The following is a 17730-nucleotide window of genomic DNA, read 5'->3' on the forward strand; positions in this document are numbered from 1 at the left end:
GCGCGGGCCTCTCACTATCGCGGCCTCTCTTGTTGCGGAGCACAGGCTCCAGACGCGCAGGCTCAGTAGTTGTGGCTCACGGGCCTAGTTGCTCCACGGCATGTGGGATCTTCCCAGACCAGGGCTCGAACCCGTGTCCCCTGCATTGGCAGGCAGATTCTCAACCACTGCGCCACCAGGGAAGCCCTCTGATTCCTACTTTTAAAACATCATTCTGGCTGCCTGTAAAATGTTCCAAAATATGGCTCCAATTTCCTCCAATCCCTGTATACACATCCCTTTGCTGTGTGATTTGCCACTCCCCCACCAACAGGAGAAGCCTGTTTCCCCATCCTCCTTGAACCTGAGCTGGCCTTATGACTTACTTTGATCAATGCAGTGAAATGTTTGGGAAGTCCAAAGCTAAACCTCAAAAGAAACTGTACAGTTTCCTTCCACCCTTACCATCTTGCCACCCTGTGTACTAATCGTATTTATTATTTTCTATATTTTATGATGTCTAGGCATCTTTAGAGGACCTTGCTGGCTGGGGAGTGACTGCCCTCCCAGGGCTGGCTAGTTTCTAGACAGTAAACAACAGTAAACTTGTCAGTGAGCCCAATTTTCATTTATAAATGAACCAGTCCCAAGTCCATAACCCCAACCACCTCCTTTATCTAACTCTCATACCAGGCCAATATTTCCCTTGCCCTAAATCAACCAGGACCTGCTACCAGACAAGTAAAGACAGCTCCTATGCCTCAAAGCCTGCTAGAATTATTCAAACCAGCCAATCCTAAGCTGTTTGCCCAGGCCGGCCTTGCTTCCCACAGAAATTCTAATAAAGGCTGTGGCTGATGGCCCTGCATTCCTTTCTGCCTCCTGAATGACACTGGTGCTTCTCCCTGTGGCCCTGCATGGAGTGCTGTGCCTCTCACTTCTAATGAAACTGTAACTTTAAATTATTCTTTCAATGGCACTGACTTCTCCATATCATCACCCAGTCATCTTTATAAATTAAGACTCAGGCACAAATCACCCTACCATGTGAAGAAACCCAGGCTAGCCTACTGGAGGATGAGACCACAGAGAGTAGAGAAAAGATGCCCTAGCTGACTGTCCCTACTCCAACCAGCCCCAGCTGATCTGTCAGCTGACTGCAGTGGAATGAGTGGCCCTGGGTCAGACCAGCAGAAAAACCACCCGGCTGAGCCTGGCCCAAACTGCTGACCCACAGAATTGTGAGCAAATAAAATGATTATTGTTTTATGCCACTAAAGTTAGGGATGACTTGTTACACAGCAGTAGATAACTGATACAGTGCTCTATGGGGACGGGGCTCTATAGGAATCAGAGTAAAGGCCAATGTTAGGAGACATCGGTCCAGGCAAGAACAGACATGACTAGGCCTGGAATGGTAGCAGTGGAGATGGAGGGGAGTGGCCAGAATAAAGATATGGTTTGGAGGTAACACTTGCTGGTTAGATGTGAGTAGGAGAGGAGGAACAGACTCAAGAAAGATGCCACGTTTTCAGCTTGAGTAATTGTGCAAGCAATGGGGGCATTTACTGAGATGTGAAGAAACTGGGGGTGGGGGGGGGTGTGTTTAGGTGTGGAGGGAGATAAGCAGTTCACTTTGGCATGGATTCAATTAGAAATATCTATTAGATAACCAAGCAGAAATGTGGAATTCCAAGTTGGACATTCACACTGGAGCTCAAGCGAGAGATTTAGGCTGGAGATAAGAATGTGTGAGTCATTCAGCTTAGAGAAAGTATCTAAAGCCATGGTATTGAAGCCAAGTCTTATGAGATCACCTAAAGAGAGCATAGAAAGAGGAGAGAAAGAGGAGAAAAAGATGGTGCAGAATCCCTAGGGTTTCAACGTGGAGTTGAGGAGGGGAGAGCAAGGCAGACTGAGAAGGAGCAGATAGCGAGGCAGGAGAAGAACCAGGCCAGCATTTCAGGGAGAAACGGGTGATAGTGGTTATGCTGCTGAGAGCTTGGGTAAGAGGAGAAAGAGAAAGAGCCATTGGATTGGGCAACGTGTGGGTTGTTGGCTGCAATAAGAGCAATTTCAGTGACCTAGGGAGGACAGAAGCCAAGTTCAAGTATGTGGAGGAGAGAACAGGGGATGTGGGCGTTAAGACAATGAATCCAAACAACTCCTCTGAGAAACTTTGCTGTAAAGGATGGTAGGAAAATGGGCATCACAGGGATGGGACGTGGGATCAGGGGAAGGAACTTTTGTTTTATTTTTTATGATTGTGAAGTGCATCCGACATTCAAAAGAATAACTATATATATATATATATATATAACTATGTGCTGTTTGAAGGGAGTTTTTCTTTTTTCTGTTTTTTTTTTTAAGATAAGAGGTACTACAGCATTTTGTATGCTAATGGGAATGATCCAGTTGAGAGGGGAGAAACTGATGATGCAGGAAAGAGAGAGGATATTTACAGGAACGAAGTCCTTGAGAAGGTGAGAAAGAACGGGATCCAGGGCCACGTGGAGGGGTCAGCCTCTGTTAAGGGTAGGGACACGTCTTCCATTGTAATAGGAGGAGGTATGTCAATTTAGTGATGGGAAGGCACAGGAGTTCTTGTCTGATTGTTTCTGTGTCTCAGTGAAGTATAAGGCGAGGTCGTGAGCTGACAGTGAGGAAGTGGGGGAGGGTTGGGGGTTTGAGCAGAGAGAGACTGATGTCTCCGAATGGGAAAGGGAACACAGGGAGGCAGTGTTGTGGCATTGCTGGGCAGTGTCGAGTGCCCATCTGAGGTCTGAGGTCATGAATTCAGAGCGAGACCGGTCAGCAGGGTTATAGGGTTTCTATAGCAATGCTCAGAGGTGCCAGTTCATGGAGAACCAATGAGTGGAGTTAGCCAGGATGGGGCTCTTGCCAGGATGGAGGTTTTGCTAGGAAGGCAATTAAGGACATTTATAAGGAAATGATTATAATACATCCCGAGCAGGCTAAGGAGGGGGCAAGGGAGACGGAGGGTCACTCCTAGGTTTCTGCAGGGCACCTACAGGTAGGTGTCATTTGCCAAGACGCCATTCCCATCCAGGAGGAAGCCCAGGTTTGGGGAAGGGAAGACCCTGAGTGATGACACTGATAGTTGTGTCTGTGGGAATGCAGGCAGGCAGGACGCCACCTCCCCTTCCTTCGCCCTCTCACCTGCCCTGGGCCCCTACCTGGGAAGGTGGAATCCAACCTCAGTGGTCCCAATGCCCACTGCCCTGCACAGCCAGCTGCAGCTTCCCTCCTTCTTTGGGAACCTGCCAAGGCCTGTTTGCTGGTTTTTTTAGTTTAATACATTTTAATCAGAAAATTAATCAGGAAACACCAGTTCAGCAGGTAATTGAACAATGAGGAGACACGATAATTGCTGTTTAGTCTAATTAACTTTGTTAAGTCTTTATTGGTAACAGAGACTTCCTGAGTGAAACTTATTAAATGTCCTCCCCTGGAAAACTCAATTCCTATTCAAAGGAAAAGTCATAGGTTCTGTCTTTGTCTGCGTTATTTCAAGAAAAAGGACATCAGCCTCGCGGCAGTCCAGAACATCTCTCCTCTGCTCTGGGGGCAGAGGAGACCTGTCAATCTCTCCTTGGGCTCTGGTCAGCTTCCTTCTCCTGAAATCACAAGCAATCCAGCTCCAAGGGGCAGGGCTTGCTGCCTCCGCCTTTCACTGCCCCTTTACCTACTTTTTCTTTCTTTAATCCCCTTCCCATGATGACTCCACTTCTCCTGTATCTGCTGCCTTGATTTTTGAAAGCAGGCTGTTGATGTGAATTTTCCAAATAAAGTGCTGCTTCTTCCATGCAATCCCTCTGCAAAGGACATGGTACCTTCAGGGCCCCAAAAGTGTGCGAAGTGCTTGGTTCATGCACTAAATGTTTTTCTCCTTAGAGTTTCTTCTCACCCTTTCCTCTGTGATTATTTCTCATGTAGGTCCTCTCAGAGACAACTTGCTTCTAATCTACTGCCTTGCTACACAGAGCTAGTTCCTGCCCAGATCCCATTTCCCCCACAGAGAATGATCTGGTACCAGGAACAGCAGACACAGTCAGGGCGTTTAGCTCATGGAAGCCCTGGAGATTTTACTGAATGATGGGAACTAGAAAATAGGTGTTACGTGCCAAGCTCAAAAAGTGGACATTCAGAAGATGCTTCAGTAAGAAAGAGAAAGCTACCCTCTCCCATTGCAACTTGCACAGCCACCTTCATTTTCAACCCCCTCTCACCAACATGACAATCACCCTGGGCCTTTACCCCAGGGATGGTTGTCCTGAGAGGTCCCCTCCTCCCTCCACCTTGTGAACTCTTGGCACCTGACCTTGAGCGCCTGTTCACATGTGCTGAAGGGTTTGGTTGCTCTAGACAGTCTGTCACAGGTGGTTTTATTTATCACAATTGCTCTCTGTCAGGTCTAACATCAATAGGCCAAACAGATATTAAATGTATTTAGATCCAGCCTGTCAACCAGGGGAAAGGTGACAGTGAAATATTCCAAGGCAAAAGGAAGTACAGATCATTACCAAGTGGTTTGGTTTAGCAGGCAAAGAAATGAAGAGTGACAGACTGCTGTTTCTGCCTGATCTGGGAGAACATTCCCCTCACTGCTGGAAATGAACCCCTCAACCTGTCCTCCAGCTCCTCCCAAGAGTCTCCCAAGGTACAGCCCAGGGTGTTCCAGAACAAGCTGTTGCCACGGCCTCCAGTGAGGTCAAGAGGCTGCTGAGCCCAGCCGACCTTGCCTGATGCCACCAGATGGCCATCTCTGATGCCCTTGCTCAGGAATTGACTGCTCTTCTGAACCTGGGTCATCTCCTCCCCCCAATTTGCTAACACCGATTACCTATGTTACTGCTGCAAACAAGCTAGAACTTTAGCAGGACTTTACTGAAGATTTGGGACTAAAGAAAAGGAAGGACAGCATAAGGCACAAGTTAGAGCTACTCCTAGTAGTGGCCACGCTTGGAACATCCAGGTCCAAACGTGACCTCAAAACCTCTTGCGGGACTGGTTCCCTGCTTGACTGCTGGCCAGCCCTTCCTCTCCAAGCACAGATCTGCATCCCAAGTCCTCAAATCCTATCCCCAAATGGTAGACAATGGGGACCCCTACCCACCCACAGGGGTGAGGTCTGGCAGCAGGTCCCCAACAAGACAACCCTGCGAGAATCCCACGGCACATTTCCCAAAGTCTGGGTGTCCGGGAGAGCCAGGCTGTGCTGGCTGAGGCCAGTCCAGCCCTTTCCCCACTCTTTCCCTGGCAGTGCCCAGAAGTCCAGGCTACACAGCCCTTCCGTGCTCTCCACTTTCCCAGTTCCACCTTCCCTTCCAACAAGGGCACTAAGAAAAACTTCACCATCTTGGTACAAATGCAAAAATTTACAGGCACGGGGCAGTCTGGATTCAGAATTAGAAAGGAAACATTTCTCTAAAGGGAACATAATTTGCAGAGGAATGGTTCTGCTAAGATACCCTTCTGATTTACATTACTAAGCAGTACACCTAACATCACATTTAGGTCTTCTCCAAGAAGCAGGGAGAGCACTTGCTTCTCATTTACATAACCACAAGGGCCCACTCAAGAGGTTTTGCCAAGAACAAAGCGACAGTCTCCACCCTAAAAGACAGACACTGTGCATTATTTTTAAAATAAGTTTTTCTGCTTCAGAAATTGTAAGGTCCGATCTACCAGGAGCCCTGTTATATAAGGAGTGGAAGGAGGGTGATAAATCTGAAGGCAGGGATGATGTCATATTTATCTCTAGACATGGGAATGCCCAGCTCAAGAGTTTCTGCACACATAGTAGGTTCTCAATAAATAGTCAAATGAGATGGCATAGACAGGGGCAGGTGTGAGATTCCAGGTCTAGGGCAGCCTGGAAATAAAAACTAGAGAGACACCACAGGCCTATCTATGCAAGCCAGAAGGAGCCAGAGAAGATCTTCTCAGGCCGGAAGATGCTATGGGTTTAGAGAAGCTGAGGTCCTCCATCAAGGCTGTGTGCTTGGGCCTTGGGCCCTGATTACACCCCTAGCTGAGAGCACAGGGCTCTGAGTCCGTGGAATCTGGCTACACTTTTGTATAATAATAATACTAATACTCATGTAATAATAATACTCATAGCCAATGCAGCATGGTATGTATCAGATCATTAAATAATCATAACAACTCCATTGTAATAGGAGGAAGGTACCAGGAGGAAGGTATCATTACCACTTCCAATTAATAAATTGCAAAGTGAGGCACAAGAGGTTAAAATATTTGCCTTTTTGCATAACAAGACAGATAGTATTTTCAGCTTTGCAGGCCATATAGTCTCTGTTGCAAGTATGCAACTCTGCATTTGTAAAGCAAAAGCAGTCATAGACAATATGTAAATGAAAGGGTGTGGCTGTGTCCCAATAAAACTTTATTTACAAAATCAGGCAGTGGGCCACATATGGCCCATAGGCTGTAGTTTGCCAGTCCTTGAGCTGGGAGGTAACTGGCTTTAGGGTCCACGTTCTTAACCCTTATCCACATCCTCTTTTAGAGGCTGAAGTGAGCAAGTCCCAGAGTGAAGACCATCAAAGATGAGGGAGGCAGGCTTCACTTATCAGCCAGGAACCAGCAGCCTGGACCTGTGGTCCACACACCCGATGATCTCAACCTTTCACGCCATTTATCACTGATCCTTTCTGTGTTGAGGATGGCGATTGAATCCTCAAGTAAGGAAGGAGAGGAGATAGAAGTTAGGGTGGGAATGAATAGGGTAGGAAGCATTGGGGAACAGGCAGGATATTGCGGCTAAAACAGAGCATGAGATGGGGGGATAGAGGCTAGGGATTGTGGTGGTGACAACGATGATGATTTACAGCATGCTTAGTCTGTACTATCTAACTCCATACTTAAGTGTCTTGATTGCAATATCTCAGTTATGAGTTAAATTTTGTGCCTCCCCTAAAATTCATAAATTGAAGCCCTAACCCCAAGTACTTCAGAACATGACCTTATCTGGAGATAGGGTCTTTATGGAAGTAATCATGTTGAAATGAGGTCTTTAGGGTGGGCCCTAATCCATATGACTGATGTCCTTATAAAAAGGGGTAATTTGGAGACAGATACACATAACGGGAGAATGCCACATGAACGTGAAGATGGCCATCTACAAGAGGCCTGGAGAGAGGAAAGGAACAGATTCTCCCTCACAGCCCTCAGAAGGAACCAACTCTGCTGACACCTTGATTCAGACTTCTAGCCTCCAGAACTACAAGACAATAAAGTTCTGTTGTTTAAGCCATCCAGTTTGTGGTACTTTATTATGGCAGCCCCTGCAAATGAATACAATCTCATCAAGTCATTGCTACCATTCTGGGAGGTCAGCTCTGTTATTATCCCCATTTTACATAAACTGAAATTCATAGGTGTTGAGTAACTTGCCTACGAGAAGTGAAATTTGAACCAAGGTTCGCCAGATTTCAGACAGAGGTTCCAAACAGACATCTCCAAACAGAATATGCCACCCCAGAGAATGCTGCTTTGACATAAGGATTATTTTGAACTGAAGGCAATTGAGAAGAGGCAGATACAAGAAAAGCTCTCTGCCCTCCCCTATTTGCCTAAAAGCAGGATGTAAATTTACAAATGTGTCCCTCCTCTGCTCTGGACCAGGAAGAACAAAGGTTACTTCATGGAGACAACTTTAGACTCCTACCAGTGAAGAAGGCACCAACTTAAATCTGCATAACAAACTTTACTCGTCTTTACTGTGCTTTTCCTGGTCACCACCCCAGAACTGGCCTCCCCCATACCTTTCTTTCTTTTGCCTTTAGCTGAAGATGGCATTTAGGCTTGAGTTCTAAGCCACCTCCTGGAGTTACTCGTTTTTCTCTGGGTCTCTCCCATGTAGACATGAGTATACAGGTTAATAAACTTCTGTTTATTTTTCTCTTATTAATCTCTTTTATTCCAGGAGTCTCAGCCAAGCATTCAAAAGAGTAGGGGGGATTATTTTCCTCCCCTATACATATTTTAACCACTAATCTACACCACACTGCATACAGTGTTGGGGTATATGAGAATGTTGAGTGGCTCTTATCATGTCTTACATATATCTGCTACCTGTACCCTCTCCCTTGAAGGACAAGCCCTGACCTCTCACATCTCTTGAAGTCCCCACTCTTGCTCCTCAACTATCAGTGCTCTGTCTTGGGGGAAGGCTCAGCTCTGAACTCAGCAGAGTTGGTTCCAGGAGTAGGGAGCTTGGTGACTGTGCAGTGTGCTATGTTCCCACAGGAGGAAGGTAATTTCCCCTCCAGTGCTAAGAGACCAGTGGGGCTGTCAGCCTGCCCAGGGTAGGATCTGCCTGCTCCACATGGACAACCCTGCACTCCCCACCCCACCCCATCCCCCATCCAGCAGACACTGTGGTTGGCCTGTCTCTTCTCATTAGGCGGGAGGGGACAGGAAGAAGCTCAGCCAGCAGCTTGCTGCAGAATCTTCTGCCTGGAGACCAGGATTCCACCGTGGAGATGCTGTGGCTGCCAGCCCTGAGTCACCTTGTCTGCTCCAGGAGCCTCAGCCTTCCTGGCTAATCACTCCAGGACCAGCACTATCCAGAGGCCTTCTGCACAGAGACAACCACATGCTTGGCCTTTCACGGACAGGAGGAGTCTGCTGAGGCTGTTTTAAGAAAGCAGAATTGTCAGAGTCCGAGAGGTAATTAGTACTTAAGAAGCACAAGTTGCCAAGGTTAAAAGCTAATAAATAAACACACACACACGTGTATACTGTCATACACAATTTCAAATGATTCTTAAAAGCTAAACAGAGACATATGGCCCCTACCTGGAAACCTATTAAAGAAAGATAGGATTTCACACCGAAGAAGACCAGGCATCACTGCTTGGGACAGCTTGGCTGGGCACCTTTAGGTTGCAGAGGTCCATGTTCCCCTAAAACCTGTTCTTCCTCAACCTTCCTTGTCTCTGCAAATGGCTCCACCATCTTGTCAACACATAACTGACATCCTCAGAATTCTCTACCCCACTGTGCACTCAGACCCCACATTCCAAGGATTTGCCCTTGCAAATGTAGTTCATATCACACCCCCTTCTCCAGGCCTGTGGACTCTGCCCTCACTCTGGCCTCATCCCTAGCATGGACCACTATCACTCCTCCTATCTGGTCACTCCCCCACTCACTCCATCTTCCATAAAGAATTCAATCATGTCGTCCTCCTACTTCAAATCCTTTCATGGTGCCCCACTGCCAAGATGCAACATAGAATGGCACATTCACCCTTAATCTTCAGCACTGGGTTTGAACTGCAGCTCTCCCTGGTTTCCCTGTGGCCTTGAGGAAGTTACTAAATCTCTCCAAACATGGCTTCCTCATCTGTAAAATGAGGATTATCTTACCTACCTCAAAGGACCATTATGAGAGATTAAAATGATTAGCACCTTGAAGATGTAAATGACTCAGTAAAGCATAGCTTTTATGATTATCAATCCAGGAAGGAGAAGGGGCTTGTCCAAGGTTACCAGGTGGATTAGTAGCAAGTCCAGATCTTCCTACTCCCATGGCACTCCAGGGCCTCATGTAGAGACTCTCAACAGCTATTTGTTGGATGAATGATCATCAGTCAATCAATCAGTCAATCCCAGCCTCCTGTGCTAGAGCCTCCTTAATCCCCTCTAGGGATTAAGTACCATGAGTCTGTTAAAAACCACTCAAGACAAAGGAAACCCACCTTCCTTTTTTGGCCTGTGCTAATCTTTCTCAAGACTCAAGGGAGCCCCCTGGTGCTCTTATCTGGCATTGTATGAACAAGCCCAGATTGGTTCAGACCTTCTAAACCCTGTCCTGACTCATCTGGGCATTTCAGACTGAGAAGGCGCTGTCCCTCTGGTTTCCACATGAGGATGCCTTTCTCTGCACTGCAGCCCAGCAGAGATTGCCTGAGCTCCTGTAGCTGACTCAGGTGGGACTTCAGGTGGCCTGACAGAGGGACCAGAACTGCTATCTGTAATGGGATGATGTCTAGCTGTGGAGGGTGGAGCTCCTGAGCCCTTGAATTCGAGCCTTATCAGGGGCCCAGCTCAGAGCACTCCTCTGAGATGTGTAAGAGGTCAAGAGCCCTGAGGGAACCAGACCTCCACCTGCCACTGAGCATTAGCCTGGACCCACCACACCCCTGCTCAAACCCTCAGCCCTTTGCTGCCTGGGCTACAGACCCGAGTGTCTCCCTCCACCCCTTTCTCAACTCAGCCCCACACCAAGTCCCATCCATTCTATCTCCCAAATGTGTCCATTTCCCACCAACACCACTGCCACCAACCTATTCCAAGCCACACTCATCCCTCTCCTGGAATGGTGCCACAGCCTCCTTCATGGTCTCCCTGCCTCCAGCCTCACCACTTGCTAAAACCAGAACAATCTTGCTATAACACAGATCCTACCTCGTCACTCCCTGGCTTGCAAAATTTTCTCACTGCACCTGGGAGAAAGTCCCCAATCCTCAACCAGGTTGACGATGTCTGAACCATCTGCCCTTGCCTTTGGCCCAATCTGACCAGACCCTTGACTTGCCTGCTTTTAGAGTTTCAGATTCCTTCTCTCCTCTGGGCCTTGGCATGTGTTATTCCCTCTGCCTGGAACGCCTTTCCCCCCTCTTCTTCACCTGCTGAGGTTATTCAGTGGGTGTCTGTAGAGTGCCAGGGATGTGTCAGGCGCTGTCCTCTTGAGGCTTTGAGTCTCATGGAAGAGTCATAGATTAATCAAATAACCACATGGTGTATAAGTTAAAACTGTGATCAGTGCAATGGAGGAAAATGACACGGCAACCTAACCTTGCAATCTGGGAGGGCTTCCCTGAGGAAGGGATCTTTGAGCTGAGAGGTGAGAGTAGTTCTGGAACTGGCAGGATAGGCACCTGGGACTGTGAGTGGCCCTGTTCCCCACTAAGTGGGAAAAGCCCACCTGCCGTGAGAGTAAAGGAAGCAAAATACGAGAGGATCCTGAAGGTCAGTGCAGCTCTAGTTCCTGGCCTGAGGCTCCTGACGCTTCTGCCTCTTATTTTCTGAAGCTACCCCATCTTTCTTTCATAGACTAGTAATAAGCAACCCCTGAACAACAAATAATAAGGCTCCCGGCAGACAGTGGCATGGCCTTTGAGATCATAGAGGCTTGGATTCAAATCTTGGAGTGTCCACTCTTTATTGTGTGTCCCTGGGCCAGTTAACTTCCTCTCTGTGAGCTTCAGTCACCCTATCTATAAAATAGGACCACAGACCTCCCTTTGCAGGGTTCTTGTGAGGATGAAGCGAGATGGAAGGCACATCCCTTGCATAATGAGCTGCAAAGGGATGGCAGGGCTTGGGCAGTTTGCCATCTGAGTGGGGGTAAAAGAGTGAGGGGACCCTCATGCTCTGGGCCAGAAGCCAGACCCAGAAGCTGTGTGGGCTCAGAGAGGCAAAACTCGAGAGTTTGAACTTTCTCATCACAGAGAAAAGTCAGCAATGCCATTTAAATTGTTGATGTATTCCATTAAAATTGGTTCACTTTCTGGTAGCAAAAAAGTGTAATTGAATCTCTGGACCTCCCAATCTTAAAGAGGTTCCCGGACTCCTCTCCCACACTCCCAACCCTCCATCTATGAAGGAGAAACAGGTTGTATTGAAAATATCTGCTAGCCCTCCAAACTGAGAAACAATGGGCTCTGGGCCCGAGAATGGAGAAAGGGAGGGTGGCTGATGAGGACTTGTGACACTGCTTTCTGATTCTGCCTGAATACAGAACTTAGGGAGGCCAGCAGATGGAGGGTGAAATAGCAGCTGTACTATCTCGAGCGCTGGGGACTCCACTGGGGACTGTGGTTCAAGTGGCAACACTGGGCTTCCTGATTCTGCCCTCCGCATAAGACAGCCTCACACCTCCAGCCACAGGGAGCTGTAGGACCGCGAGCTCCACCCCACAGGGGCAGAAGATGCCTAAAGGAGACACAGGGGGCGGTTGAACACTCAGCCCCTTTCCCCAAACTCACTAGTCAGAATGATCACTTGTCCTCTCTGAGAGGAGGGAGAGAGGAAATGGGGCAGAAGGAGGCTGGGATTCACCAGGTGTGGAAAATAGGAACATCCCCCAACATCATTCACCCCATTCTATACCCTCTCTACACTGGTCTTCCTTTTGATTCTACAAAAATGCATGCTTCTTCCCACCCCAGGACTTTTGCACATAACTTTGTGTGTGTGTGTGTGTGTGTGTGTGTGTGTGTGTGTGTGTACTTAGAACACTCTCCTCTTTTCTCCCTTTGTCTATTGACCCCTTACTTGTCTTTCAGGTCTGAGCTTAAACATCACTTCCCCAGGAAACCCTTCCTGATCTCCCGCACAAGGTCACATCCCCCTGTTATATGCTCTCCTAGCTTCTGTACGTCCTCTTTGCAGCATTTGTCATGAGTTTAGGTACATAATTATTTCTATGATTATCTGACCAATGTCTGCTTTCTGGAGAAGACTAAGTGCATTGAGAGCAGAGGCTATGTCCATGAGGGTGTCTGCTGTATCTCCAGCAACAGCACATGGTGGGTGCTCAAAATAGTGGTTTTACTGTTTATTTATTTGTTTGTGTGTTTGTTTTAATGATACTTCCCTGTTGTTTTGAGTTTTATTTCTTTTTAACAACTATACTGAGATATAATTGATATACAAAAATTGCACATAGTTAATTTATTGTATACAATGTGATGAGTTTGGGCATATGCATACGCTCATGAAAGCACTACCACGATCAGCCTAATAAACGCATCCAACATCTCCAAAAGTTTCCTCATGCCCCTTTGTTTTCTAATTTTTTAGGGTTTTATTTTTGGTTTTGCTTTCACTATAAAAACACTTAAGAAAAATTTTAAGTGCAAAATACAGTATTGTTAAGTACAGGCACTATGTTGTACAGCAGACCCTGGAATTGATTCCTCTTGCAGAAATGACACTCCATACCCACTGAGTAGCAACTCCCCACTTTCCCCCCCTCCAGCCCTGACAACCACCATTCTACTCTCTGCTTCTGTGAAATCGACTATTTTAGATACCTCACATAAGTGGAATCATGTAATATTTGTCCTGTAACTGGCTTATTTCACTTAGGATAATGCCCTCCAGGTTCATCCATATGGCAGCATGTTGCAGAATTTCTTTCTTTTTTTAATGGCTGAATAATATTCCATCGTATGTATATACCACATTTTCTTCATCCATTCATCCATCGATGGACATTTAGATTGTTTCCACATCTTGACTATTGTGACTAATGCTGCAATCAATATGAGAGTGCAGATATTTCTTTGAGATCCTCAATTCAATTCTTTTGGATATATACCCAGAAGTGGGATTGCTGGATCACATGATGGTTCTATTTTTAATTCTTTGAGGAACTTCCATACCATTTTCCATAGCTGCTGCACCATTTTACAGTCTGTGACTGCTCAAAATATTAATGAAGTAAAATTAGTTAACACTAAAGTCATTTTACACACATTAACTTCTTGAAGGTTTATAATTCTAAGGTGGATACTTTTAGTACCTCCATTTTACAAGTGTGGAAGCCAAGGCACAGAGAGGTTAGATAACTTGCTCAAGGTCACACAGCTAACAAGAGGAGCTGGGATTACAAGGCAGGCAGTCAAACTCCAGCTGCATGTTATTCACCACTGCACTATGTTGCCCCTTGAGGAAGGGGGCATTGGAGAAGCGTGTACCTAGGAATAGAGAGGTGGAGGAGGGCTGTGATGCAGAGGGCTTTTGTTGCACAAGAGACTAGCCAGAGGAAAACAAAGGCTGTGAGAAAAGACATACAAGAACATCCCAGCTGCTACATTGTGGTAATGAGTCAGGAGACATTTGGGGACCAAATGTGGGGCCATAGAGAGCCCCAGTGCTCACTTCTGCCTCTGGAATCTTAAGCCTGGTCATCAGCTCCTGTCCTTAGAGTAGGTACATGGGCATGGCTATCCAGTTGCCATGGCAACTGGCTCTCTCAGCCCTTTGGAGTGGCCCAGCTGTGGCGACCTCTGCCTCTTGGGCATTCTCAGTGCACCTGAGAGATAATACCCACCTCGTACCAGTTGTCGTGAGATGATGTACACAAAACACTCAGCACAGCACCTGATATAGTAAAAGTTTGATAAGTGTTTTTAAATCCTTTTAGAAGGGCTCACGTGGGTGGCACAGCCCTGACAAAAGCCTAATAGATGTCAGGGGGTGTCTCTTCCTGGAGGGAAATCTCCCTGGGGGGCTAATGTTTCATTAACTCCGCCAAAGAAGTCCAACAGAGATGAAATGCTGCCACCTCCCCCTGCCCGCACCTGCGCGGTCAGCATCTGGCAGGCTCATTGTTTTAAGTGATGAGCAATTGTCATTTTCTGTCACCTCCATGATAAATCACTTTAAGTAAGAACTCCCTTCTCTCGACAGCATAAGTAATTACATCCCTGGTGTCTGGGGGCCTGGCACCGATTAGGAGGGAAGCAAACTACGCTGGAGCTGATGTTGACTCTTTTGTCTTTTTCACAAGGGCCTAGAGGCCACAAGGGTCAGAACCGGCTGACTGGACCCTTCCTGGGCTGAAAGACCAAGCAGCCCTTCAGCACTTCCAGAGCTAAAGCCTAGAGACTGAGCCCTCCACTATGCAGCCCACGAAGCCCCCCACCCCCTTTTCCCTAACTGTCTTCAAGACATGATTCCCAAATGGACCAGTGATTGGGAGGAAAATGTATTGTACTATAACAGGGAGAAATAATTAGGCTAGATAATAAGAAAGGGAAGCGTACCTTGTAAGAGGTTCTGCATGTGGTAATGTGAGCTTGGTATATTTTATCTATTATGTTTCCTTAGTAGACAAGGAATGTATTGTATTGAATCGGTAGAATTAATAAACATCTTGCAAGAGGGAAGAGATATGGGAACATATGTATATGTATAACTGATTCACTTTGTTATAAAGCAGAAACTAACACACCATTGTAAAGCAATTATACGCCAATAAAGATGTTAAAAAAAAAAATCTTGGTCAGCAAGAACAACATGTCTCTAAGAATCTTGGTGACCCAGAAATGACAATGAGGAAAAGATTAGATGATCTGGACGCTCTTGTAAACTGAGAAGGAGATCCAGGAACCAAACTGGGCAACGTTTGCACATAGGATAGAGAATTAAAGCACAGGGGGCAGGCTTGAGTGGTATAAAGGATAAACAAAACCCAAATGCTCAGCAAAGTCGTGGGCTCGGTGCCCGCTGTCATTTCCCCTACTGCCATGTTGCTACCAGCCTAAATAAACCCAGAGAAACCACATCTTGCACCTGCATGCCTACCCCTGTCCAGGAGTTGGGGAAGGTCATTCTCTTTGTAGCTTCTGTGATTCCACTTGGGTGCTAGCTATCATGACAGCCTCCTGTCTTGATTATTCTCCCTGCCCCCTTATCAAGAGCCAGGGAGGTGTGAGCTTTCCCAAAAGTGATTAGCTTAGAGAGTCAGCAAACAGTCCTGAGCAATGATGCCAAAAATAAAAGGATGGAGAGATGTACATGATTAAATAAATTTGGGGGTGCTGCATACCGTAGCCTTCTTTAGGAGCGTCACAGTACTCATTAGCTTTTTTTTTTTTTTTTCTTGGCTGCATTGGGTCTTCGTTGCTGCGCGCGGGCTTTCTCTAGTTGCGGCAAGAGGGGGCTACTCTTCGTTGCGGTGCGTGGGCTTCTCATTGCGGTGGCTTCTCTTGTTGCAGAGCATGGGCTCTAGGCGTGCAGACTTCAGTAGTTGTGGCTTGCGGGCTCTAGAGCACAGGCTCAGTAGTTGTGGCGCACAGGCTTAGTTGCTCTGCTGCATGTGGGATCTTCCCAGACCAGGGATTGAACCCGTATGCCCTACACTGGCAGGCGGATTCTTAACCACTGTGCCCTACACTGGCAGGCGGATTCTTAACCACTGTGCCACCAGGGAAGTCCCGGCATTAGCATTATAAAAGCTCTGAGAAGTCCTGCAGTAAATAACCTACTTAGCTTTGTTTAACCCATCGTTTCCCAAACTGCTTTGATTAAGGGATCTTTTTCACAGATACCTACCAACATCCTGCGGAACCCTCTTTGAAAAAATGTTCTTGGCACAGCTAAGACTTTTGACTGCAGGTAAGAAGAGGAACTGGAGCCTGATTCAACCCCGGACCACAGTGACCTAATCTAAGAGGAGATGCTGAAATCAGCCGTGTTCACCTGAAAATAGCAGTAGCACATATTTGCTGGGCACTTACAGAGTTCACGGGTTTCCAGTCGCAGAAACTGAGATTAGAGGAACTAAAAGTGACGTGCCCAGTGACATATAAGAAGTGGTCAGGCCAGGACTGAACCTTGGCCTTCCTGACTTGGGTCTGTCTCATAAACCCTCTGGGCTTTAATTTCCTTATGTATATAACATGATCAGTGTACCTACCCTTATAAAGTTGCGTTGAGGAGTAACTGAGATAATAAAGGGCTTAATGCAGGGCTTAGCACATACTAAGCTTTTAACAAGTGTTTTCAGCACAACAGACCCCACAGAAGGCTGGACTTACCCTCTCCAGTGACAGTGACGGGGAGCTCAGTATCTTACGAAGCCCTTTGGGGCAGCTCTAGCTATTATTAGAATAGTCACCCGGCTATTGAGCCAAATACATGTCTCCCCTTCCCCCTAAGTTTAACTCTGCCCTGGAAGCAGCCCCCAACTCTTGTCCACAAGAGTTGCTCCACAGGGACCTCAGACCAGGATGGCATCCCTGAGTCCCTTCCTCTTCCCCACTCGTCCCCTCCCCCAATGCATTGAGCTTGGAGGACAAGACATTTTGCCATCAGCTTAGGACCTGTGAGCATTTCTTTCTCTTTATCCCTCCCCTGGGCAGAACCCCTGGTTTCTCTACCTGGAAAGGTCAGCCTCTGCCACAGGGCACTCAGCCCATGAGGAGAGGGGAAGGACTTCAAGCACAGCTCACCTGGGATGACCTTGAGGAGAGCCAAGGTCAGGAGCAGGGACATGCCGGCCAGCCCTCCCTGCACACTTCATTTCAGGCTGACTGAGATCCACAGACCATTGCCAAGGCCCATGGGGGAAGGTCCAGTCTGAGTGCTGGACCCGGAGCCAGGGGACGCAGGTTCAGGGAGGATGAGAGCAGGACAAGGCACCCATCGCCAACAGCATCCTGAAGGTGAGGAGTCCCTGAGAGGCCCAGAAGGTGGAGGGAGAGAGCGACATTATGTGGTTTAACCCTTAGGTGGCCCATGCCATGTACCAGCACTGTTCTTTATCTGTAGATTATCTCATTTATCTTCACACGACCCTATCTGCTCCCTTTTGAGAGATGAGCAAACCAGGCCAAAGAGAGGTTAAGTAACTGGCCCAAGACCACACAGGAAAGAAACAATACAGCTGGCGTGTGAACCCAGGCCATCTAGCTCCAGAGCCTACAGATCTGAACTACAGATCTTCCCAACACTATACCATCTGGAACAGTCCAGGGAAGAAAGGACCAGAGGAAGAAAAGGTTAGAACAGAGACTAAAAAGGTGCAGAAAATTCAGAACATTGGAGACAAAAAGAAAGCCCATCATCCAGGGGAACATACGGCAAACAGCATAGACATGGGCCTGGATGTACAGTGCACCGAGGTTGCCGGCTGGACAAGCGGAGGCCAAGGGTAAGTTGGTTTCACCCTCCCTTCAAGGTG

At 47.2% G+C, this 17730-nt stretch overlaps 1 pseudogene; it reads right to left on the reverse strand.

Annotated features, from left to right (window-relative positions):
* LOC118895528 overlaps nucleotides 1–17042 on the reverse strand; it is a 106517-nt pseudogene extending 89475 nt beyond the window's left edge.
* Nucleotides 17043–17730: the final 688 nt, after the last annotated feature.

Source organism: Balaenoptera musculus, chromosome 1 (assembly GCF_009873245.2).
Source record: "Balaenoptera musculus isolate JJ_BM4_2016_0621 chromosome 1, mBalMus1.pri.v3, whole genome shotgun sequence".
Classification (NCBI taxonomy): Eukaryota; Metazoa; Chordata; class Mammalia; order Artiodactyla; family Balaenopteridae; genus Balaenoptera; species Balaenoptera musculus.